The sequence below is a fragment of the Anas acuta genome, chromosome 1 (genome assembly GCF_963932015.1).
Source record: "Anas acuta chromosome 1, bAnaAcu1.1, whole genome shotgun sequence".
In the NCBI taxonomy this organism is placed as follows: domain Eukaryota; kingdom Metazoa; phylum Chordata; class Aves; order Anseriformes; family Anatidae; genus Anas; species Anas acuta.
This window is the reverse complement of record NC_088979.1, coordinates 149708314-149734746: the sequence shown is the minus strand read 5'-3', so window position 1 is coordinate 149734746 and position 26433 is coordinate 149708314. Positions and strand designations below refer to the sequence as shown.

Below are 26433 nucleotides of genomic sequence, written 5' to 3'. Positions count from 1 at the left end.
TCTTGCACTGGAGGCCCCAGAACTGGACACAGTACTTCAAGTGGGGCCTCACAAGGGCAAAGTAGAGGGGAACAATCACCTTCCTTGACCTGCTGGCCATGTCTCTGTAGATGTATGCCAAGATGCAGTTGGTCACCTGGGCTGCAAGCATGCACTACTAGCTTCTGTCAAGCTTTTTGTACACCAGAACCCCCAAGTCCTTCTCCGCAGGGCTGCTTTCAATGAGTTCTTGTCAGTCTGTACTCATGTCTGAGATTGCTCTGAACCAGGTGCAACACCTTGCACTTGGACATGTTGAACCTTAGGTTCACTTGGGCCCACTTCTCAAGCTTATTCAGGTGCTTCTGGATGGCATCCCTTCCTTCTGTTGTTGTCAACTGCATCACTCATCTTGGTGTCACCTGCAAACTTGCTGAGGCTGCACTCAGTTCCATAGTCTCTGTCATTGATGATATTAAACAGTGCTGGTATTAAGATAGACCCCAGAGAGACACCACTCATCACCAGCCTCCTTCTGGACATAAAGACATTGACCACAAGTCTCTGGCTGCAGCCATCCAGCCAATTCCTTATCCACTGAACAGTCCACCCTTCAAATCCATCTCTCTCCAGTTTAGAGATAAGGATATTGTATGGGATCATGACAAAAGCTTTACAGAATTCCAGGTAGATGACATCAGTCAGTCTTACGTTGTCAGCTGATGCAGTCACTCCATCATAGAAGACCACCAGATCTGTCAGGCCTAATTTGCCCTTGATGAAGCAATACCAGTTGTCTCAGATCACCTCCCAGTTTTGCAAGTCCCATAACATTGCTTCAAGGAGGATCTGTTCCATTCCCAGGCACAGAGGTGAAACATTGTAAGCTTTGATTCTTAACTTGGTCAGTCTGATCGCAAGCAAAAGACTGTTTATCTTTAACAGTTGCTGGGTGGCCTACACAAAACAATTTGGCTGTTATCTTGATCTTACAAAGAATAGAAATTGAACAAGATAACCATTACAGCTACAAGAATAATTTAGAGTGATTTATACACACAGTGAATCAAAGAGTTTTATTCCTTGCAAAAAAGTCAAGGCTTTCACTGAAGAGGGATCCCTCCTCTGGAATAGAATGCAGGTAATTACTTCCAAAATACAAATCTTTTTTTGGGAAGTGTGGGAAGATTTATGCTCACATGATGCATTATAAGCATAAGCCATGCAAGTTTCATATGTCTTTGATAATGAACTTGATAGCCACTTGAGACGAGAGCAATGAGCTTATATTAATTCCAATACAGTCTGGAACTAGGCATGCAACAAGAATTATTTTGAAGGTGTTGATCTTCATTATGTCATGACTGATCAAAGACGTCAAAAGGATAAAGGGAGTCTCCCTCTGAAGATCTGTGGGTAAGTTTTGTTCCTTCAAGATCATAACACTAAGGCATCAAGTGGCAGGTGTTTACTTTTTACCCAAAAGTTATGCAAAAAATCTTGAAATATTAGCCCTTCCTTCTAACCATAGCTAAAATAAGCTTCCAAATTTTGAAGTGGATTTTCCAACCTCTGGAGGGCTTTAGAGCACAATCCATTTTTTTGTACTATAAAGAGAGGATGCCTGTGTCAATCCATTTTAACAGCTGTGATTAGCTGTGTTTCTTGATTCAACAAATAGAACTCATTTTATTTGGAAGAAAGAAACAAGAAAAAGTGAAGAACTTTGGCTAAGAAGCTTTAAGCCTTTCATGGGACATATGGAACTTGCTTCAGCACAGCTTTTGGTCTTTCAGTAACTCAATTTTCTATAGGTGGAATGAAAGTGCTCAATATCTTCTTGCCCTATACCCCAAAGGACAAATTGCATGTGGAAATACATGTAGGTTCCAGTGTACAAGAGGTGCTAACTTTTCCCTTTTTTTGTCTGTTGAAGGAATCCTGTCTTCAGTTATATTAATGCTGCACCTATAGTAGTCTGCTCAAATATGTCCAGAAACATTCAAGATCTTGATGTCTATGATAATAAACGGTCAAACAGGTTATTTCTTGGCAAACCTTTGCCTTTGCAGTGAATTTCCAAGCATGGTTGATCTGACTCCAGCTGGGTCCCTTGCAAGGAACATAAAAAATGGAAGTAATGTTCTGGGAAGGCTGAATGTCTCATCTTTTGGTGAAGAGGATAGAGATGCTTCAGACTAGGACACCAACAGTTCCTTTGTGTGTTTTCATGAACCCTGAATGTAGAAAGAGTTAGTCAATTGTTATTTTCAAAGATGGTAAAGCCTAATAGTTTAAACCAGTAGATTAAATACATATTTTTTCCAATAATAAGTGTTAAGTTAATTGCTCTTACTAGATTTCATTTTTGCTCTTTTGACTTAATATTTTCTAAGTGGAATTCAATAAATATGTGAATAAAATGAAGTCTTGACACTTTTCTTAAAGTGGTCAGACTGTGATTTTAACACAAAGTTGATAACTTCTTTTGAACAATGATTGCAGTGATGTGAGATATTCAGGTCAAAGAAAATAAAGACTGAAATCACCAGCCCTGTTTCTTTTATCTTAGAGAGAATGAGAAGAAATTCAAAATGTACCAAAAGTTGTTAATTTTTGTATCCTTGTCCATCCAAAGAGAAAACATCTGTCGATTAGCCAAATGTATTATTTCTTTATCAGTCATCAGCACAATGAAAAAAGGATGAAAGAATTTGTCTGTCAATGCCAACATACTGAGGCCTCAGGCACATGGAATACAACCCAAGGTGAAGTCCCAGGATTAGTGATGTAAAGAGTTAGCAATCACTACATGCCACTTCCATTATTTAAGAAAGATGTAGTGACTACCTGTTGACAAACTGGAGAGGATTCAGAGAAAATATTCTAGTCGATACCAATGAGAGGATATGTGGCCTTCTAGTGAATGGCTTAAATATATTAATTGGGTTATGAAAAGGGTTACTAGATCATGACCTAAAACTATCCACCGGGGGAGTGAGAAAAGATTCTGAAAGTAAGAAAAGAATCTGACAGTCCCGAAATGTCCAGATAACTGACTAAAGCTAGGCAAAGTCAGATTCAAAATGAGGTATATTGTCAGAGCATTGTCATTATTCAGGAGGACAATTTAATGAAGAATGTATGGATAATCTATCAGTTAAAGTTAAGATGATGTAGCCTGAGAAATATGTGCTGGGTCAGTCAGAATAATAAAATAAAATAAAATAAAATAAAATAAAATAAAATAAAATAAAATAAAATAAAATAAAATAAAATAAAATAAAATAAAATAAAATCTGATGCATAAATTTCTAGATGTACATCTGTGCCATAGCAATCATAAGATTAGGATCAAAAGTACACTTGTAAATGACAGAGTAAAGCCAAATCTCTTATTCCTCATCAAAATGCACATGCTGACTACTATTGGAATTTTCATGCCTAAGTAGCTGTAATCAGAAGTTCAGAGACCCATAAAGTATGACCCACCCGACAAAACAGAGGTTTCTAATATCATGTTAACCAATATCATTGTGAGAATTTCTTCTGTCATTGTTGACAAGAGTGGCAATTACGAAATATGCAATGACTGGAAAAAAAATCCTCCCTCTGTTAAAAAAAAAAAAAAAAAAAAGGTAAGAAAAAGGGAACTACAGGTCAGTAAGCCTCCTTTTAGTTCCTAGAGAGATTAATGTAAAAATCCTTTTGGAAGGAGGCATTTGAAGGGCAAGAAGGTGATTGGAACCAGCCAACATGGATTTACTATGGGGACAAATCACCCTGAACAATCCAGTTGCCTTCTTTGATGAAATGACTGGCTCTGTGGATAAAGGAAGAGTTATTCACTCTGACTTTAACATATTTTTTTTTGCCACAAGGTCCCCTGGTATCCTAATAGATAAACTGTAGATATCTGCATGGGATGGATTACAAAACATGTGAAATACTATTTGGACTACAGATCTCAAAGGACAGTGTTAAGAATACCATACCTTACAGAACTTCTCCATACCTAAAATGGCCTTATTTTTATTTTTCCATGGACGTGGTGTTCCATGTGGTTCTTTGCTGAGGGAAAAAATATTTTCTTACAGTGCCTTTTTTTCTCTCCCCCACCACCTCTCTCCCCAACCCTCCCCTCCCCCCCCCTTTTTTTTTTTTGCACAGATATGAATAGAAATCACTATATTTATGAGATGAAAGTGTGTAGAGAAGCACTGGGGAGAGCAGGCAAGAAGTATACTTGTTAATTGCACTGAGTTGTGTGCATCATGTACAAGTTATCCTGCTGAAAGCATCTTTGAACTGAATCACTAGGTACACATGCATTGTTCTTCCATACAAAATATGCCTTGGAGCAACTGGGAGAATGAATTCCTTAGAAAAGCTTCAGGCTTCTTTGGGAAGACATACTGCTTATACAGGAATAGGTAACTTTGGGCTAGATGACTCATACCTGTAAAAATAGCTGAAATGCAGATGAAGAGAAATTTAATCCAAACTGGAATAGAGTGACTTGCTCTGATAAGGCTTCATGCTAAGAATCATGGTGCAGCTCAGTCCCTTATAGACTTCTGACTTCACCAGTGTTTAATCAATTGCCATATTTGAATATATGATATACAGAAAGGTAATAGTCACCAGGTTAGCTGTGTTTGGAAGGAGCAGTTCCCAAACTGCAAGTGTTCTGGCTTCACCATTGGCAGTAAAGTCTACAGCAATTCCTTGCTGGCCATACCCACATATAGAAAAGCCTTTGGAAAATTATTCAGACATCTGTGTCCTACTTTGAAGTAGGTTGTGTATAGCTCTGCACACATCTATTTATGAACCTCATCTAAAGGCATTTCTATCTTTTCCTGTTAATTAGAGAAAGAAAAATCTCTTCTTAAATGCTTTCTCTTTTCAGCTTTCTTGTAGTTTCCTCTGTTTCCCTTAATATTAATTTGTCTACAGCACAATACTGTGTCATGGATATATTATTTTTTCTGAAATAAAATATGCAAGGCAATTACTAGTCTTTTTGATTTACTTGAAGAAAACTTGCAACGTATTTTCTTTCTTCAACTGACACATTCTGAATTGTTAAAAATAATGGAGCTCTTTGAACTGTGTTTGAGGTCAAGGAAATGTAGAAATAAAAAAAAAATAATAAAATAAAGTATTTGCCTGCACCACTTTGGTGATGTCAAATCAACAGATGCTTAGCACCTGAACAGAAATCTTTTTCTTGGAATTTGAGAATTTATGATCATAGCAGGTTAAAGATGTAAAGGAGTGTTTCATGTCAGTGTTGACTACTCCAGTGCCCATTTTTTGAGCTCTGAAAAGAAGTAGGTACAGTCATACTGATCCCAGTTTACTGATGCACTTCACTAGGAAACCAATCTAATGAGAATTTCTGCAGTCAGACTTTTCTTTAGATGCAGGCAGCCATCATTTCTGCCTTCGACAACTGCTGCACTTGCATTGCAATCTGTCTAGCAGGCAGAACGGAGCTCCAAGACCAACCACATACACAACTAGAACTAAAGTAGCCTAATCACTATGGGAGGAAAATACATGCATCACTAAATGCAACTTCAGCTCTTCCATCAGCAGCACTGACTTTGATACATATGTCATAGACCCCGAAACATCAATTGCATCTTAATATTTAGCTCAACTGTGGTGCTAAATGGCCATCACTCAGTCTACAAGACAGCTGAAAAAATAAATTGGAATTAAGCTACTAGTAGCAATTGGTCACAGATAGATACTAGGTTTACAATTCTTTAATTTTCTTCTAAGTCAAAAAACTTCAGTCCATCTACTGACTACTCCTGCAGTAGGTTCCATATTATGAAGAATGAAAAATCTGAAGCTATAAGGGAATAAATAAATAAATTGCATTTAACTTCAAAGCAAATTCAAGGGCTACTGCACAATGTGTATTATTCATTTTCATATTTAATTCATTAAACTCCATCTTTTTTTAAAATTTAAATAAACCTTACACTATCTATTTTGCTCACTGCCCCAGAGCATTGCAGGTATTCCAGATGTCTCAGAAAACTTACACCTGCTTTGCTACTCCATACACAGGCACTTGAAAAGTCACATACAACTTCTTATACACATAAGCATGAAATATGCATATTTTCATGCATTTTAGAGAAAGCAATGAAAAAAGACTGTCCCTTTATTACTTTTAATATTGCTTTTCTCATTTTATTCTTTCTACCTTCCTAGACTTTCTTCCCCACTGTCAACTTCTGTATCTCCTGTTTTTTCCCAACTACCTTTATCTCCTTTACTTTTTTCTATACCTAATACAGATTAGAGATTTGCCAGGCTCTAGAGTGTAATACCGTCCCCCCTCCTCCCTTTCTCCCTGGAAGAATAAGTGCTCAGCTTCACACCCCCTAAAGATTCCACCTTTACTTTCTTTTCTCCTCTTTCATAAACCCTTTCCTGAGTTTTCCCATTTGCTTCTTCCTCACCACAATTGCCCTTGATTCTTTTTCAGTAATAAAGCTTAAATCTCTAAGCCTCTTCCAGTGCAATTTAAAAAAAAAAAAAAAAAAAAAAAAAAAAAAAAGCTGCTGTCATTACCTTGGTATATAAGGTGTCAGCACTAAAAATAGCATTACTTGATTAAAGAAAAGATAACTGAGATTCTCATCCATAGGATTAGTGTCTCAAGAGTAGGCAGGATCAATATAAGGTAGACAATAATCCATCTCTGAGTTTCAGTATTACTATTGCAGAAAATATGATAAAGTGAGAATATATTGTGTCCCTTGTGACAGGAAAATCAAAAAAGAGTAAGATCTGTGAGGGGAATGACCATCTTGGAAGGTAAGGGGCACATGCTATACTTTTTCTCTAGCATGTGGATTGAAAGAGGTAGGTTGCCTTATGTAACATCTGCATGGCATATTAGGAAGATGGACACCCATGTGGATTCAGTTATCCTCTCTATTGTACTGCCTATCCTAGGAGAGGCAAATCCCCACTAGCACAGTAGAAAGCTGGGAAAGTGCTGAAAATGTCCATGATGCCTGGTTCAAATCCATGATGTAGTTCAGAATTTTTTAGGAATTTCTCACAGCTCTTTCTTCTGTGGGGTGCTATCGAAATGGCTTCCCTCACACAGAAGGCCATGCAATCAAGGTCTTCTCACCTCACCTGCAAGAATACAGAACAGCTTTGTCCTCCCTTTCAAAAGTGGTTTAACAATGTTACTATATCTGTACATCCTGGTTATGATGAAAAACAGAAGTCAAAAACCCTTCCAGTTTTAAAATGAGTGACTGACATGTAAGCAGGTGGTTGCCAATTGGACTACACCCCAAGTGAATAACAGGCTAGAAATGAACCACTGTCTGCCTTGGGATCAGTGGGCGATCTGGATGAACCTGAGGTATTGAATATACCTTCATTTCCCACCAGCCCAAAAAGCCCTAGCTCTGAAACTATTATGAGAGCATTATGTAGGTAAGTCAACCACTTCAAGATAGGTCTAATGGCAAGGACTCTGGAATAACAGGTTCAGCTTCATACAGTTCCCACAAATCTACACACCAAACAAAACAGATTTTCTTGTTGCTTTAGGGGAAGATGTCCAAGGAAGAGTGGAAGAGGAAGAGGAAAGAGTCATGAACACCCCTTTAAAGAACAGCTATGGAAGGAAGAATGAGAAGACAAGCATTTGAGTCCGGCAGTGTACTGTGTAGTACATAACAAGTGCTTTTAAAGAGAACTGACAGACACAAAGTGCCACCTCTTGCTTCCCCAATGATGGCAGTTTAGTGGAACAGGCCTCTTCAGTACTCTGAACAGTTATGCACTGGATTGCAAGCATACTCCAATATGGGAAAAAAAAAAAAATATTACCTTGAATAAAACTTTTTTTTTTTTTTTCTTTTTCCTAGCTCTCAGTTTCAGTCAAGCTTGCAAACAGCCATTAACACATTTTGGCTAATATCATCCAAATAAGCACAGTGATCAATGACCTTTACCAAATGCTTTCTAAAAGTAAAATTACCACTATTTCTGACCCTTGCAATGACATGCAAGCCTTGCAATAAGCAACAAACACTTTTCACTGTAGTATCCATTGCAACTCATGTGAAAAAGAAGAATCACATGAAAGGGCTGAGGACTAGATAATGAGGGGGAGCCTTCCATAAGTCACAAGGGGAGAGTTAGGAGCAGCTGTATGTTTCACTACCTTTTTGTTTTCTACTGACTTTGATAAGGACAGGTGTTTTGCAATTGTGATTTTGGAAAACTCCAGACAGGAGGTATCAGATAGACAAGCTCCTCTTGCTTTAGAGAGGTATGGAATTACAATAGAATTACAGTTCCCCCTCTCCTCAGTCAGGCAACTTAGCAGGTGTTTCTCTTTACGAATGATAAGCGAAGAACTGTCATTTTGCAAGCTCAGGATTTTTCACCACTTATTTTTTTCTTCATGTTTATAACTCAGTGACAAAACCATGAATTACAATTGAAATTTTACAATTGGGAAATTAAGATCCATCCCACAGCACTTCTGAGGCTAGGTGATGTCTGACCTCCCAGCCTTCCTGCACTGAAGAATTTTCCAGAGTCTGCTGTAAGCAAGCTTATTTACAAAAAAATGATGGGGAGCTAGCACTTTGTGACATCTGGACCTATAAAAGTTGGTGACAGCTGTCAACATCATACCAGAATTACTGAGTAGGGACACACCTGAAAGCATAGTCCAATGTGAGCCCTCAAATCTAATCCTAAGAACAAACCAGACCTAAAAACAAACCAAAGAAGAGAGCAGTCATACAGCTATAATTCCTATCCTTTTTATTTTTCATGTTTCTTCTTTCACCACAACACAAAACACTCTGAACTGAGTACGGTACATTTATTTACAATATCTTTTTCAGCTTCTGATTGCTCATGAGCTGCATATTGCTCAAGAGCTGAATCCCACCTAGAGACATGAATGTAAGCCATTTGCTTGTATCTTTAGTTTATCAGAGGAAAAATAAATAAAAACTGCTATGAAAGTCTCACAGCAGGTGTTCAGGATTCTAGTTATCAACCATAGGCATCTCATCTTTCACTTCCTCATAAATCATCTAGCTTACTTGGTAGTACACTAGAAATATTTTTTCTCTCATTTGTTCTCTCATTCATTTCTCTCTTCAGTTCTCATTGACTCTTGAATGGACTACAGAAGAACAGAAATAAGAGCTACTCTAGAATTCGCTTAGAAGTTAAAATATAGGACAGTTTCCCCCACTCCAACAGAGAATTATCATTGCTTTGGAACCTCTTTAGACATATGAAAATTAACATCAGTGGCTGCCTACACCATTTCGCTTTCCAGCTACCTTTTCAGAAGTGGTCCCAACTTAAAAGAAACAACTAACAAATAGGAAAAAGCTCCGAGAGCTTACTTTTTCTGCCATCCATAGACTTACCTACATGGTCCCTCATGCAACACACCATGCTGTTGTGGCTTTTGTTTACCTGAACATGAACAAAACATTTGGATACTGTTTCCCATAGCATTCTCCTGGAGACTGGTTGTTCATGGCTTGGATGGATATACTGTTCAGTGGGTTAAAAAGTGTCTGGATGGCTGTGCCCAAAGGGTCATTGTGAATGGAGTTAGATCTGGTTGGCTGCTTGGCACAGGTTGATTTCCCCAGGGCTCGGTATTGGGGCGAGCTTTGTTTAATATTTTTATCAATGACCTTGATGGGAGGATGGAGTGCATCCTCGGTGCAATTGTAAATGACACCAGGTTAGGTGGCAGTGTTGATCTGCTTGAGGGTGTGAATGGTCGCCTGGATGGACTAGATCAATTGCTTGTGTTCGGTTGTATGGCAATCAGCAAGGCTAAGTGCCATGTGCTGCACTTCGGTCATGACAACCCCATCCAGTGGTGTGGGTTTGGGGGAGAGGAGCTGGAATGTTTCCTGGAGGAGGGGAACCTGTGACTGTTGGTCAACAGCTTGCTGGACATGGGCCAGCAGTGTGCACAGGTGGCCAGGAAGGCCAGTAGTGTCCTGACTTATATTGGAGGTGGTGTGGCTGTCAGGACTAGGGAAGTAATGGGAGCTCTGTACTTGGCACTGGTGAGACCACGTATTGCGTACTGTGTTCGGTTTTGGGCCTCTCATTATAAAAAAAAAATATTGAGTTTCTGGAACATGTTCAGATAGCAGCAGTGAAGCTGGTGAAGGGACTAAAATCTGAGACATATAAGGGATGTATAAGCTGTGGGAACTTGGGTTTATTAAGTCTGGAGAAGAGGAGGCTGAGGGGAGACCTCATTACTCTCTGAAAGGAGGTTGTAGTAAAGTGGTCTCTGTTCTCAGGTGGCAAGTGACAGTACTTGAGGAGGCAGCCTCAAGTTGCACCAAGGGAGGTTTGCACTGGGCGTTATGAGAAATTTCTTCACAAAAAGGAAATTGGAACAGGGTGCCTAGGAAAGTGGAGTTGCTGTCCCTTGAGGTGTTTGATAGACTTGTGGATATAGTGCTTGAGGACATGGGTTAGTGGTGGACTTGGTAGTGTTGATGGTTGGACTTTATGATCCTAGATGTCTTTTCCAATTAAATGATTCCATGATTCTATGATTCTATGATAAAGGAATGCTTGAGGGCAAGAAGCTGCTTTTATGGTGTGTCTTGGTGTTACTGATTAGGCTTTCTAACTTCACCTGGTTTGTGACACAGATATCTATGGCTGCAGGAAACATCAGCAGAGACATAACACTTTGTCTGCTGAATCTTCTGCTGGTCTTTTGAAACAACTATCTCTCACTGGGATATTTTTTACTATGGCTTTTTCTTCAGCATGCTCACAAGAGTATCCTAATCAGATGCAATCCTGAACAACAAATTATTTTTAAAAAACAAAAGTAACATGTTATGGTACAGATTACACCAGACTATCTGATGAATTTAGTGAAATTAATGTAAGTAAAGTTTAGCCCAGGGCATTGGATGGGAAATCCAAATTATTTTTCTCAGTTCTGGCCTAGTAAATGAATTTGTACGTTTCACCTCTGTGCCTCAGTTTCCCCATAGATAAAATAGCAGTGAGTTAATAACTCACTTATGAAGTACTTTTAAAGTATTAGTGAAGAAGTCTAGCATGCAAAAAGTTTGGTATTACTGAAGCAAAGGGATTTTTAAAAATGTACAGGCCTGTATTTAAAGACTTCTAAAGAACTTAAAGACACTAAAATTCCTTCCACTTGCATGGATCTCATTTGCCAGAAGATGAAAGAAAGAGACAAAGGAGCAATCAGGCACATGCAGTAGGTTGGGCTGTGTAAGTGGTGGGGGCCAGGTGTCTGCATTGTGTTTCCAGTTGTATGAGTATTATGAGCAAACGTTGACAAGTATCAAGCTTTCTAAGCAGAGTAAAATGTAGTGAATTTCTTTTAGCTGACATGATCACCAATCAACTGTGTGCTATACTTCATTCCAAACTCAAATCCTCACTGTATTCATGCACATTAAAATATGCAGTACAACCTAACGGTGTTCTCAAAAGGACAAATGAAGTGTGTACTTCTCACTGAAATCACACATTTTAGGTGCTGTACAAAACCCTAGCAAGTGTCTATCTTCACCTGCAAGCTTTAAAAATGTGGAAGTGAGTCTAAATCCCATCCAATCATCAAGAGTATAGAGGCCATATTCAGAGTGCCTAAAGTAATGTCAAAAATGGATTGAGATGCCTGCTCCTGGGTTTTAGCTTGAAGGTGTGGAGCAGGGGCAATTCCCAGACCTCTCACCACAAGAGCCTGATATTATGGCCATGACTGCTTTCATCCATTCACCACATACCCAGGGATTCAAAGGTCTCAGAGCTGTGGATAGCCTGGGGCTGTCTCACTGATCACTGTCATGGTTAGGAGTGCAGCAGGCAAACTGCCTGTATCTGACATGCAAGCACCTCCGAACAAGGGGCATGGGACTTGTCTACCTGTGCACCTTCCTTAGCCTATTCTTGGCATCATTAATTTGCTGTTCTGGCATGATTGTACATCTGTGGGAAAGTGTCCTGCTCCAGCTCTGCATAGACATGTTCCTGTGGAGGTTCACTGAATCTCTGTTATCACTTAGGCACTTCTGGAGGCATTATGAATGCAGGATGCACTTGGACTGGTCATCTTTTCCTCATGTGCCTTTTCACAGACAGATTTGTCCTTTCCACCCCCTGTCCTCCCACCGCCTTTGATTTCCCTCCACCAGTCCCGTGAATTGCATTGTAGAATTTAGGAATGTGTTAGAAACAAAAAGCTGTTTTTCTAAATTCCAGTGGTGTGTGCAGCTGAAATCAGCGTCCATTCAGAGCGTGTTTATGAAGAATTTTGGTTTGATTTGTAGCTTGTGTAAGCACGCATCAGCCTTGCAAAATAGAAAAGATTGGTTATTGTTCTACATGCATAGAGCAAGACTGCAAGACAACTTCATCCTGTGCATGTACAAAAAATATATATATGGGTCCAATTAATTTTCTTTCATTCTGTTATTATCTAGTCCTTGTGTTATGCTGTTTTTGAAATTAAAGTAAGCAGTTTCCAGGCCCTTTCCAGAAGATTTAATCTCTATTCCAGTCTGTTTGTGCTGTTTGTTTATTTTTGACAGTTTTCTCTGGTGGGACAATGAGAATACACTTGGCAGTTTCAAGTTTAATTTATAAATCATTAAGGAACTTTCCTATGCAATCTAACAGGAAATGGTAATTTTTCTGCATGTCTTGGGACATGCCCTGTAGAAGATGTTAATGCATAGCTGCTCTGCTGTGATAGATTTATTCCATTGGATGACTGAAACAACTTGCAGAAAAAAAAGAAAAAAAAAAAAGGCCTGTATCTTTGACATAGCTACTGAATCAATGAAAATTGAGCTTTAAGACATTTTTTCAGTTCCCTGATTCTTGCGACATTCTGTTGCTTGGAAAGTTCCTATTGGAAGTTAACATTTCAACTGCCTAGCCTAATAGCATCAGCCTCTCATCCTCTCTTTCTTTGGGTAAAAAAATAAAATAGCAGGTGACAACTGGTTCTTCACAGAATGTGTAAGTAAGCAGGAGAGCTGCTTATAATGGATGTTTAAAATTTAGGTGGACTGGGAAAGCACCAAGATCCTAGAAACTGGGAGCATTTCCTGAGGAAATGTTTTTATGTGCTTAGCCTGCTGCTACAATCCTCCCTTAGGACCTGTTATTGGTTGTTTTTTGAAAGAAAGAAAGAAAGAAAGAAAGAAAGAAAGAAAGAAAGAAAGAAAGAAAGAAAGAAAGAAAGAAAGAAAGAAAGAAAGAAAGAAAGAAAGAAAGAAAGAAAGAAAGAAAGAAAGAAAGAAAGAAAGAAAGAAAGAAAGAAAAGAGAAAAAATATGGGCTATGTTAATTTTCAGACTGCATGTAAAATTGATCAGAAGTTAGCAGCTGAAACCTGTCAGATGTTTACAGGTCCAGACAATGGTTTAAATTTTTTATTCATTTGCTATAGGGATGATATTTTGATGTGAATATCTTATACAAATCCTTACACATCCTTCAGGAGAAGTTAAACGGTAGCAGAATTATGAGTCTCAGATAATCTTTGAATACTTAAGGACATCTGTTAAAAGCTTTGTGTTGCCCTATGTCACCCCAGAATCTATCTAACAGGACTGGTTTGGTTCACAGAGATGTATCCTGGTGTGAAAGAAGTCAAGGCATTCACATCTTAGACTATTCATCTCAGAAACTTTCCTTTAATATGCATAGTTTAACTGTTGTATATTAAAGTCTTATCTAATTATGAGTGCTGGCTCAGACTACATAGTAACTAAAATTTATGATGTTTGGATTTAAGAAATATAGTAATTGTCTGTTACTGAGATTAAAAATTATTGTCACTGATTTTTTAAAATCTCTTCATGCTCTTTTACTGGCTCTATTTTTTTACATGCGTTTCTTAGCTGTGAGCTGTCTGGGATAGATAATATATTTTGTTATTGTTGTCAAAAGAGTTGCCCACTGAGCAATTTGTGTATGCCAGAGGGGAGCTGTGGTGTACAACCATGAAATCTCTGGGGAAGTTAGTATGGACATTAGCCACATTTTGGGAACATCTCCTCTTCTGTGGTCATGTAACCACTTGTTCACTTGGACACAGTCATGTGCTCAGACAGCAGAAGTCTCGGAAGCATGCTAGCTAGCCAGAAAGTACTGCACCCTGTCTTTGGCAACTATTAACCATACCTGTCCCCTGTTCTGGAAACCACAGCATTACAAGAACTGTGTCCGTCTTGGTTCAGGACTGACTGCTGCACAATGAGTCAAGCTTTCACAAAACCAGAGAGGAGGGGAACAAAGAAAGCACGCAGTGGTAAACATGAACTAGTTGTCGGTCAGTCTGACTGGCCCTGTGCTGAAGCAGTGGAATTGTCTTGATTTTGGGATGGGGCAATTTTGCTTTCTTAAGACCCCAGGAAAAAGACAGAAACTGTCACCAACTGCAGGGATGCTGTAACTAACTCCATTATGTCCTTAAATTCCATATGGTTTGCTTCATAAGGAGGGGCAAAATCTGTAGCCATCCTTTGTCTACCACAATGAAGAGCACACCAATCAGGAGTCTGCATCAGCCTTGCAGTCAGTTTTTCTCTGTGTCCCTGTGCTTGCCAGCAATGTCAGTCCAGCAGAAACCCAAGACTATTCCCAGGCTCTCCTAGCACTGACATTCTCTGTTTGCAGTTGTGGTCTCTGACATTGTCTCTGGTCAAGCTACAAAGAGATCTTGTAGAGAGGAATTCAGGAATTTCTTCTCAAACATAAGGTCTCTGAACAGTTTGAAACCACAGGAAAAAATCTTATGCAACCTAGTTTACCACTAAGTTTCTGAAACCTGGCATTTTCATTTCTCAAGCACAGTGTAACTCAGATCAAACTTCATCCATGCTACTACTGGCAGCAGGGCCAGAATTAGATCAGTCATGTGTTACTAGTGCAGACATGGCCCCTGATGCAGAGGTGGAGGAAGCAAAAAGTAGCATACTGAGTGTCACTAAGACCTAGGAACTGCAGGAAAGAGGGATGCCATGCCTGAAGAACATCACACAAAAATCCTGGGGCCACAGGGAAATACCTTCACACCCTATGAGAGTCTGGTTCAACCTGCAGCCCTCCAAGCACAGCTAGTTCTTCTGATACAGTCCCCCTTATCATCTTATGTGATCCCTGCTCCTTCTACTTTCAGGTACTGGTCTCCTCTTAGCTCTTAGCTTTCACAAGTTCTTGCCGTGGCTACCACTGTGCTCATTCTTCTGCAAGAGTCTCCCACAACTGCAGTGCACACCCCCAGACTTTGCCTGAAACAAATGTATTGGTGTCGATGGAAAGGACTTGTTCACTTGCATAAGCTTTGGGGAAGACCAATATTGTGTTGTTCTTGAGCTCTTTAGATAGTTTCAGTCATTGCAAAGTGATGGAGTCTGATCACCTGCCTAATACTGCCCAGAATTAATTAATGTTTGAGTTAGAACATGTCTTCTAGAAGACATCAGTTTTCATTTAGAAGTAGGATCCTACCAGCCCACAACATGTTGCCAAAGGAGGATATTAGCTCCAAAGGGGAAGGACTATTATGGAGCGGAATAAAAATGTTCCCATATAATGTACACATCATCAAGTAATGTAAATCAGGTCAGCATCTCTGAAGCCAAAAGAACTGTATTAACTTAATGTCTTTGTAGGAATCTGAGTACAGACATTTTCTTTGCTTGTTTTAAAGGAAAGCTTTGGACTTCATTGTAATGCTACTGTTGAGAGAAGAGGTGGGGGATTACGTTTGTTCAGCTATGATGAAGTGTGCTGTACTTTGTACCTGATAAGAATAATGTGTTTATCTATTAGGTGGGTAGTAGGGAAGATTTATGTCTTTAATGATGTATTTGCCTTGCTTTTATGTATTTGGTGTTTTGCAAATGACAACTTGGTAACTAATGAAACTTTGCTTAATTGCATCCCATTTTCTTCAAAATCAGTAGGGAAATGAATTTTCAAGGGGACTTCCCTTAAAGAAAAACCTGAAGGAATAAAAATGATCTGCTACATAGCTAAAAGAACAAAGAAATAATAGTAAAAACAAATTGGATGGATGCTAGATTTTAAGTCATTTGCTGTTTTTGCCATGGATCATTTTCCCTCAATAATTTTGAAGAAATAACGATTAATAAAATTTTTATAATTACTATATTATTTATTTAAAAATTCAGTTAACAATTCAAAGATATTAGACAAAGTACAAATTACTAATTTGGATTTTTTTTTTTTTCTGTAGCATTTATGGTATGCCAGACTTTCAGAACTTGAATAGACAGTGTAGAAGCACTAAACAAGCTGGCTAGTTGGGTTTGAGTATCCATCTGACTGCTGTGATACAGGTATCACCACAGACATACTAGGAACATCTGGGACCCAGGGTAAAGTTTGTCAGGTGAAAAACATGCTTTACTGTTCAGATATATAAAGTAGTTGCTTAAAAACAATCCTAACTGTCTCCTTAGCACTGGCTCAGAGGCTGTAATCACAGAGAAAGCAGCCTCCCTGAGAAGCTGACAGTCCAAGGATGCAAAGGAAAAATATGCAAGGACACATAAGGGAAATCTGAGTTATGTTCAAGTAAACCTGATTCACTGTAAATGTCATTGCAGATGAAGCTTTTCAAGAAGGGTGCAAGAGCAGACAGGACCTGGAGGATGAGCTCTGTGCAGGCAGGATGCATCATCTGAAGAAACCTATTGTAAAGATTTTAACTGATGCTCATTTTTCAGATCAGTTGGTGACCTGTTGGCAAGACAGATAGGTCCTGTGGATTCCTTACAGTGAAGGAAGTGTTTTTACCCACTTGGAGCATAAAATTCATCCATAAAGCCACAGACAACATATGCAAGTGTTAATTTTTTTGTTCTCTTTCCCTCTTCTGGCAGAAACAGTTAGGAGTCATTTTTCTTGACATTACTCTTTGTCAAGAATAAAAAAGCCCAATGGAAAACACTCTGTAACATTTTGGACATTGAAGTACAGCAACAAGGGTTGATCGACAGAAAAACAACAACCAGTACATGACCGAATTATTACAATCAATCATGTTACAGGATCTGAGACAGTGAGCTCTTATCTGAGGCATCTCAGTACAGCTCTGTTTGAGCAGTGTTTTATTAACACAAAGATCCTCCTTCCTGGCAGTGTCAAGCAGCAGAGCATTAGCAACATAAGGAGGTCTACACAGAATTTGGGTCTCTGTTTCTCTGTCAGAGGTGATCTTTTGCTCCTGGCTGGAGAGGCTCATAAATTTTCTGTGACGGTTTTCATTAACAAACAAACAAACAAAACAAACAAACAAAAACAAACAAACAAAAACAACACACAATTCTACAACCAACCAACCAAAAAAAAAAACAAACAACCACACACCAAAAACCAACAACTTGTCTGAGCTGTGATTGTGTTCCTGAAATTCACTTGTCATACTGTTTTCCATGCTTTGTCTCTGACCAAAGAGAAATCTTTAGCTGATGTCTGAAGTGTGTTACAGAATTCTCAAATCTACAGTTCATTTAATCAACATTAAAGATATATTTGGTTACTTTAATTAAAAACTGTTGTTATGTAGCACTCAGGTATTTAGCTAGAGCACTTTACTTCATCATGCTGGAGTGATTACTCGCAGTTTTCATCCAGGGTGTCTAGGGCAGGTATTGTATTATTCATATTATAGCTAATCACCTTCTGGCAAGTAAAAAACCTTGCATTTGCTAGCACTGTGATGTTAGCACTCAGTCCACAAGAACTTTCTACCAGACACTTTCCCTGTGACTATGAAATTCTCAGGGGTCTCAAGGGAAAACAAGAGAGTGAGGTTTTGTCTAGACTACTGTGTAGGCAGACACTGACATTTGTCCATACGCTGAACTAGGAAGATGCACAGCAGCTGTGATTCAAGAACCACAAGTGCGTTACCAGGGGCCCAGACCCAACATGATACTGCAGGCCTCTTTCTAAGATGTCATAGTTTGAGCGTGACAGCCTGCTAAGCTGCTGTGCTTATCAGTGCTTTAATCTAACACCACCTCTGAGCAATGAGGTCACCCTGATCCTTTAAAATCAGGAGTGGCACAGGCAAGGTTGGATTATGCAAGTAAAGTGTGCAGCGCTTTTGGATGGGTTGTCATCTTGCAAAAGTTCTCAGCGGGAATAAGTAAAGGAAAGTGTGAACAACACCAGGGAGTTTTTGTTACCTACCTGGGAACCTTCTCAGACCCTGAGGGAATTGTTGATACACCTGTGTGCTCCTGGGGAGCCCCGTGTCAGACTTAGGGCTTTGGTTAGCAGTCAGGCACTGTTGCCCGAGAATGAAAAATCCATGTGAGGCACATAGAGGAAAAGCTAATGTAATATTAAAACTAGAAATATCCATTCTGTCAAATGAAATGCCCTGCTGTTTGATCCCATTTACTGGAGTAAGGCTTTATATCAAGGCATCTAGGGTTTTAAATTACATGTCAGATGTAATTTTGCACTGCAGACATGAAATGTGGGATTGTCCTTTAAAGGAAGGAAAAAGCTCAGCTCAGAGTGGCTAATAGTGAGCTCCCTGGTGTAACGGCTCCAAATCTGGCAGCTGGCCACATCTGTGAATGGGGGTTTGGAAGGTGGCCATAGACATTGACAGCAAAGTCCAGTGCTGACTTGGGTGTCTCTGTCTCCCTTGGAAGGCATCCCTGCTTTGCAGTGGATTATGTCAGGAAGATCCAGAAAGGAGAACACCATCACACTCTCTTTAGGGTTGCATGATGGTACCTGAGCTCGTTTCAGGGAGGAACTGCAGCATTTTTGTATGACAGGACTTCTGCACATCTCATGCAGATAGAAATTAAGTAACCATGCATCATCGTGGGTTTTCTAAGTTCCTTCAAAAGTCACCAGTCTGTGAGCATAATAGCACAAAAGCATATTTCTTTTCCTTTCCTTTCTTGTGGAATAGCATTTCTGAATACATATTCAAACTTACTTCAAGAGGTTTTCTTCCTCTTACAAGACATTCATCTACCTGGATTTATTATCCAGTCTTATTGTATCCATGCTAACAGTGTGCCTGTTGGGATTTGAAGATAGCATTAGAGCCTGTGTTTCTATTGTTGTACTTTCTGTGTCTCTGTGCCTGAATTTTCATGCTAGAGGGAATTTTAAGGGTCATTATCTACTTCACTGATGTGATGGGAAGATTCAGCCATCCTATTCTTTACATTAAAAGCCTTGAACACCTAGAGTAGAAGGCAGTCCCCATGGGCAATTTTAATTAGTTTTTTCTCTCATCAGCTATTGTCCATACTACACTTACATCTAGAGGTCTGAACACAGATCTGGGCTGCATTGTGCAAGGTTCTGTGTGAATCTAGGGAAAGGAATCCACTTCAGCTGATTTTAGCTATCTGAATGTGAAGCACATAAACTGAAGTGGTTGAAAGGGTTCTCTCTATACTATAGAAAGACAAGAGCAAGGGGATGACCCAGCCCATTCTAGAAAGGAAATCTAGAAATGTTTCAGAAAGGTGGGATGAGTCTTCTGGGAGTTTCTCTGTCTGTCCATTGACTGTAGCAACCTAAACAGTAAGTTCATTTTCTGTCTTGCTCTCAGGAGGCTCGGGTGAGAATCACCCCTGGTGCACGCCCTTTTTCACCCCAGAAAAAGACAGCCCTTACACAGATAAATTCCAGTTTCTGTCACAAACGATTTGGCAAGTGGGCCACTAGAAAAGGTACCAAGTGATGAAATGATGTGGTTGCAAAGTAGAGAGGAAGGCAGTGCTCAGACCTCCTGCCCCCTTAGCCTAGTCACCAGGTCACCAGGTAACACCAAGCACTTCAACAGTTTTAAAGGATGGAGATTCAAACAATAGCTCCCTGTCTCCATGAAGATGAAAGCTGATTTGCACAGGCTGAGGCTGGATACAAAAGGCCACTCTTTGCAAAGATTTCTTACACCACCGCATCTTACTTTCCCCATGGAGGAGGCAGAACCTGATCTTTGCTTTTTACAGATCTTTGCTAAATCTCCGATTCTCTCCCTACAGGAAGCTCTTCACATCAGAATTACTTTTTAGCATGTTGCTTTCCATGTGATTGTCCAAATGAAGCTGTTGATTTGTCACAGTCTGATATCTGCACCAGGTACTCCATCCTCAAGAGCCTGTCCTTGACGGCTTTTTAATCAGATGAATGGTCAATTACAGAGTTGGATTGAGTGAGTTAAGCACAATAGATTTTTTTCCCCCCCGTTTTTACTCTCTCTTTCTGTTTACAGACTGTCTGGATTGAGGATTTCCTCAAATGTATTTGTTATTTGAAATGATTCATACGTTTTGCTAGCAAATAATTCTTAGCCTGTAGACTGTTCACAAGCAATTTGTTGAGGATATTTGGAATGCATGCAATGTTGGTTAGATACATAATTCTCTTCATATTGTTACTGTGCCCTGATTGTATAATTTATATAACAAAATACAGGGCAAATTATGAATTTTACAATTGCTTGCACAATGAGAAATTTACTCTCAGTGAATATTTGCAGATTCAGTCTCAACATTCATTTTTCATGAGCATTCATTCTGGCAAAACTGCTTTGCTATAATATTTCTGATCTTAAACACAGACAAAAGGCAGGGAAAACAAGTCAGCATTCAATGGAAAGTGCTTGCTGAATTCACCCAGGACTGCTGCTGTGCTGTTTTGCCCAGCCCTTGATTTCATTGCTGGTCTGAAGACTGAAAGTGGCTTTCAGTGGAAACAGAAGAGAGTGAGAAAAAAATGGATGTCTGTGCGAGTCCGTTGCTGGCTCAGTGATTCAGGACTCTAAGTTGTGCATGGCCAGCACACGCCACACTGCCAGTTGTAGCCCTGCACTGACAGCTTTGGAGCATTCCCTTGAGAAATCACAGGCTGTTGGCCTTTTTTTATTTTTTCTTTTTTTTTTTTTAAATTCCCTTGCAGTTGAGCTCTATGAAGTCACTCAAGCAAAGTATGTCAAAGCTTGAAAGCCCTGACGGCATTATTTATTTATTTTTACAAATTCTACAATAAGTCACTTTAGATGTTTTGAGGTAGTTTTATAATCTTGGAGACCTTTTTTCTTTTTTTTCTGCTCCTATTAGCTGGAGTGTCCTTTGATTTTTAGTCTCAGAGTAGACTAGGTAACTTGGTGGTAAAAAAAACCCTACTACTCACTTGAGAGTGAAGAGAGCACTGAGTAGTGCTGTCGCCTGCTACTGGTCTTCTGCTGACCTTTGGAGAGGCAGTGAGTAGAAATGCTGGCAGAGCTTTTTTACTGAACATTTCGTAAAATGGAACCAAAATTTTCAATAAACCTTCACTGTGCATATCCATGTATGGCTATGAAAAGCACTGGCGTGATGCTGAGCAACCAGGCAATTTCCCTGAAATCAGCAGTCCATATCCTTCATTTATGGTTAAACCCTATTGTCACTAATTCTGAGTACAATTTTACAAGCCACTTGTTAATGAGCAGGGACACACGGTCCTGCCCCACTGCTTCCCCTGGCACCAGGTTGACTTTCTGGACTTTTTTCTCCTTCAAAGCTGGTGTTATGAATTCAAACAATGTTTACTGTGAGCAGTGGAGCCTTATTTGGCACCATCTTCTGAGATGTTCTGGGCTAAATTCTCCCTTTTGGTGTAACAATACTGACACTGGGGGAATTGCCACAACACTGAAATTAGCCATATCTGTACATCTTGATAATTAGTAGTTATATCATGTGCCTTAACAGGCTTGCAGCCATGCACAAGGATTACCTGAAGCTTCATACATGCATTGCACATGTCCTTGCATCAATGATATCCACTCTGTGGCGGAGTACATGCCTCCCTTGATGGGGTCGCTGGCCCAGAAACAGATTGCCTCCTCCTTAATGGGGGTATATGAACACGTCTGCTCTTGACATGGAAGTGCAAGAGGACAAATTTTCATTTGCTAGCCTGCACGGAGCAGCAGCAGCCTCTCTGTGCTGTGGCTGCTCTCTCTGTACACGCCCGGCTGCAGACTTTAATTAACTTCCCTGACTGAGCAGGGCCGTTGCTAATGAAGCGGCTAATTTTGAGAGCGGGGGGCATGTTCCATCATTTAGTGCACTCATGTGATTCCAGTATCCCATAATACCCTGCTTTTTTTCATCATCTAGTTGCTTTTATTTTCTTTATTCTTTTTATTTTTTATTTATATTTCTAATACTGTCTCCTTTCCCACATGGGTGTCTGTACTCTGGCTTCAATTACATTTCTGCAAAAATCTATTTGAGCCGGATACAAAGCTCCAGTTCAAGATTTACCAATATCTAATCTCAGGAGAAAAGTGCCATGTGAGGTAGAAAACCCCAAACTGGATTTATGTGCTCGCTTGGAATTAACAGAAGTCTCTGAACGAGATTTCTCTCTTTCCTCAGAATGGATTCTGTCCATAACTACTCTGAAGAAAGTAAAATAAACTAGTTTTTGTTATTGTTGTTCACCATTTGCTATTTTCAAGACACTAAGATTTTTGCCAGGGAGCAAAGGTGGCACATCTGATTGGAGTTTTAATATCTGACACAGCCTCTGGCTGGGTCTCCATATAGGTGTAAACCTCACTGATGTGGCATCCTGAAAGGTTTTTTTCAATTGCTTTGTAGTTTATCATGTTTTTTTATTATTTATTTTATTTTATTTTATTTTATTTTATTTTATTTTATTTTATTTTATTTTATTTTATAACTGCATCCTATCCTCAAGCCGACTTGTTCTAGAAACTTCAGATGAAGTTTAGTTGAAAGGTCTTGGAATCAATTTTGAGAGAAGGAAAAGCTCAGAGGGACCGTACTTCTTGGAAACTCAAAAACTTCAAAATGACACAATCTCCAGAAGATATTGAAAGACTGAGCAGGGCTTGAAGGATGCCTACTTTTCCAGCTGAAAAGACAAATACAACTACAGTCCTTTCTAGAGTTGAGCTTAAAAATCTTAACATGTAAGAAGACAGGTTTTCCATAGCTGTTTTTTACCCAAAGAGGAACAATAATACTGCCAGGCAATTCCATTACCTCCTTTTCTGCTTATTTCTCTCTGTCACTCCCAGGCTTCTCTCAGGCAGCTTCCAGAAGCTCCTCACAGTCATTGATGAGGTGGGAACATCTATCCCAATGTCCAGCTCTTGGGAGCTCTGTTGAAAAGGAGGATCTTCCCACTTTGTCTGCTCAGGTATCAGAGACAAAAGAGACAGCAGAGACCAAGTTAGGAGTGGTGATTACAGGTCTCAGCACCCCGCAGTAAGCATCAGGTAACCTGTTGGAAACCACATGACTGTGAAACCTCTTGTAATAACTCTATGGGCCATGGTCTGGAGAAAAAGATCTGCAGACCTCTCACATACTTCCTTATCACTGTCATCCCTTTCAGCCAGGGAAGAGAGAAAAGAGATAAAAGCTGAAGCTGCTGCTGAGATGATAAAATGTTTGGGTCAGCAAAGGAATGGGCTGAGAAAAGCTGCAGTTAGTTGTGAGGAAGGAACAATCCCAAGGTAAGGAAAAATGGAAAGCCAGAGTCAGAGGTCAACCACAGGCAGCAGGAAGGGAGGCTGTATTAGTGGTAACTATTTGCTCAATTAATTATAATTCATTTAATTTATAATAAGAAATGAAAATGTTTTCTTGTGTTTCATTCAGAGGAAATTTCCTGAGGTGTGGAGTGCAGTTTTCTAAAATGAAAGATGGTATCTTGTGATTGGAATGTGCTCTGTGCAGACGGAGTAGTTATGGAAAAATCACAGCCTAGAAGTTCATTTCTCTGCTCTTAAATTGTATGCACCTAGCCTCCCATGTCATACACACTGCTGGATGGGAGCTACCTGGAGAAGCTGCCATGCCATTTGGCAGGTAGAGTGAGAATGACATCCCCAAGCTTTCTCAAATAATGCCCCAATTATCCTTGATTTGTAAAGGTGAAGATGTTGCATGAGAGGGTGGGAAAGAAAGGAAAACTGAGAAATGTGAGAAAGGAGCAAACAGAAGGTGAAGCAGCCAAGGCTACATAAGGGAACAGCTCCACTGTGCCAGAAGCAGAAGAGAGGGCAAGATCTCTGTCCATCAGAGTAGCCAGACAGAGATGGAGGCTTTTGTGAATATCAAGGAGTTGATGACATATTGCTATCTGGAATCATTGCTCAGATAAAGAATCAACAGAGGTACAGGACAAGAAAGTCCAAAAATATGATTTGAGGTACGTCTTTTATATGTTCTGATTTAGGGCTCAATGTCACTATTATTAATTATTATTATTATTATTATTATTATTATTATTGCTAAGAAAAAGTAGAACAACAACAACAGCAACAAAGGAAGAACTAATTCAGGAGATTTTAGTGATCTTTTATTGAGAATTGAGGGACCCCTAAGAAGAAAAAGAAAAATTATGAAAATATCCAGCACAGTCCTCTCAGCTGATGTAGTCAAAAGAAAGATCTGGGAGATGGTCTGCCACCGGTCAGCCAAGTAAGGCTGAGTCACTCACTTGTGCACTCTGAGGGTTCCTCTCCACTCCTCATCTCTGTGAGGCAAAGTGTCTCCCACTATAAACCCTCACAATAGCCAGAATGACAGATCCTGATTCAGGTCTTGGTTTAAAGTTTAGTAATGCTAAAGAATCACAAATAAAAATACCAATAATGAAGTAAAAATAAACAAGACATACAGTGTCATCTTATTAACCATTACGAAAGCTATAATATTTTACCTTTAGCTGTGTATTGACTATATTGATTCAAGCCTTTAAAGTAGTGCTTGATTCAAAGACACTCATGTACTTTAACAATTTCTCATTAGAAGGGAACATACTGACAGCAAATATTGCCTCCAGTATAGAGAAGTTAAAAAGTATGCTGGAAGCTTGTGTTTTTGTCCTGCACATTTTAATGCAGAGGAGGAAGTATTGCTGCTAAACCAAAAACAGGAGGTATTTTTAGCTGCTCAACATTAATGAATCAGTGAGCTTCCTATCTTTCATGAAAGTGTGGAGAATATAAAAATATCAGGCTGTATTAAGAAGGAGTTATCTGTTAAAAACAGCTGTAGGGATAGAAAACAATAACAAACTCTACATCATTTGAGCTTCAGCTTCATCTCACTTGTAGACCAGGGATGTTCATGAGTTGGGTCTCACAGAGAGCCCTCCAGTGACAGAATAATATACTGCAAATATGGTTAGGTCCTGTAGGGTTTCAGAACCATTTCTGATTGAAAAGGAGGAAGGTTATCCTTATTATAAAAGAAAGAGACTAGTCTGTAACATTCAGAAATGGACTGACCTTCTTAGGCACAATTGTGAGTGCCCATTTTCTCCTTGGGATAAGGAGCTGTTTGATGGCAAGATAGTCTTGCACTACATTGCTCTAGCCAGAAACATTTGCTCATCATTAGCACCTAGACAGAACAATTTTTTTACCCCCATTTTAAATAAATTTAGCACAGAATCAGAAACTATGCAGGAGAAGGGCAGAGACAAGCTGAATTCGTTATCGTTTACTATTTACATCATTGCACTTCAAAGTTGTAGTAAATTGAGAGATCAGGGTTTCATCCAGCTAGGCAATGTACACAGAAAACAAAAACAAAAACAAAACAAACAAAAACAAAAACAAAAACAAACAAACAAAACAAAACAAAACAAAACAAAACAAACAAACAAAAAAACAACCAATGTATTACTTTGTTGTTGTTTTTCCTCTCTTGTCACTCATTCTGGGAAATGCAATAACCAGAGTAGCCATTAGTGCACCTGCATTACACAGGGGAGGCACGGACCCATTCCTGTTCATATTCCACCTCCTTAGCAAGCTCTCCTACCAGGAAAAGTCTCCACTTTTTGGTAGTACTTGCTTCATCTGAAAACTTTTCTTAACACCCAAGATAAATGAGAGAAAATAAAGCTCTGCTTTTATGGCACTTTTCATGCAAAATGGATCCTTAAGCACTTTACTGACTTAAATCACACAGAGAATTAAATAATGTAAATTTAATTTTTTTTCAGCTTTAATGTATTACTACTTGTTTTATTGCTACTGTCCAAACTGAATAATTTTTTTCCTTCTCTTTCAGTGCTATTATTTAATATTTATATAACAGTGCTGATCTGAGGCCTCAGTAAGACTGGTCTAGGCGATATCCTGGCTGAACTGTTGCACGTCGTGTTCCCCATGAGCAGATGCTTGAGAGATGAATTTTGCTTTCCCTGAGGCCAGTGGCAAAACTTTCATCAGTTTCACAGAGGTCATTAGAGAGACCTGATCCAAGAATGGATACCCGATAACTCTGTGATCCCTAGTCTGACTGTAATTGGGATATTTTGCAATTTTAAAGAGCTCAAG

The 26433-nt window shown here is 39.3% G+C and overlaps 1 long non-coding RNA gene across 1 annotated transcript in view; it reads right to left on the bottom strand.

The window, feature by feature from the left end:
- LOC137850261 (uncharacterized) overlaps window positions 1–26433 on the bottom strand; it is a 70242-nt gene that overhangs the window by 9468 nt on the left and 34341 nt on the right. The window contains exon 2 of the long non-coding RNA XR_011092410.1: window positions 23117–23265. This is a non-coding gene — a long non-coding RNA (uncharacterized lncRNA). The remainder of the gene's footprint in view (window positions 1–23116; window positions 23266–26433) is intronic.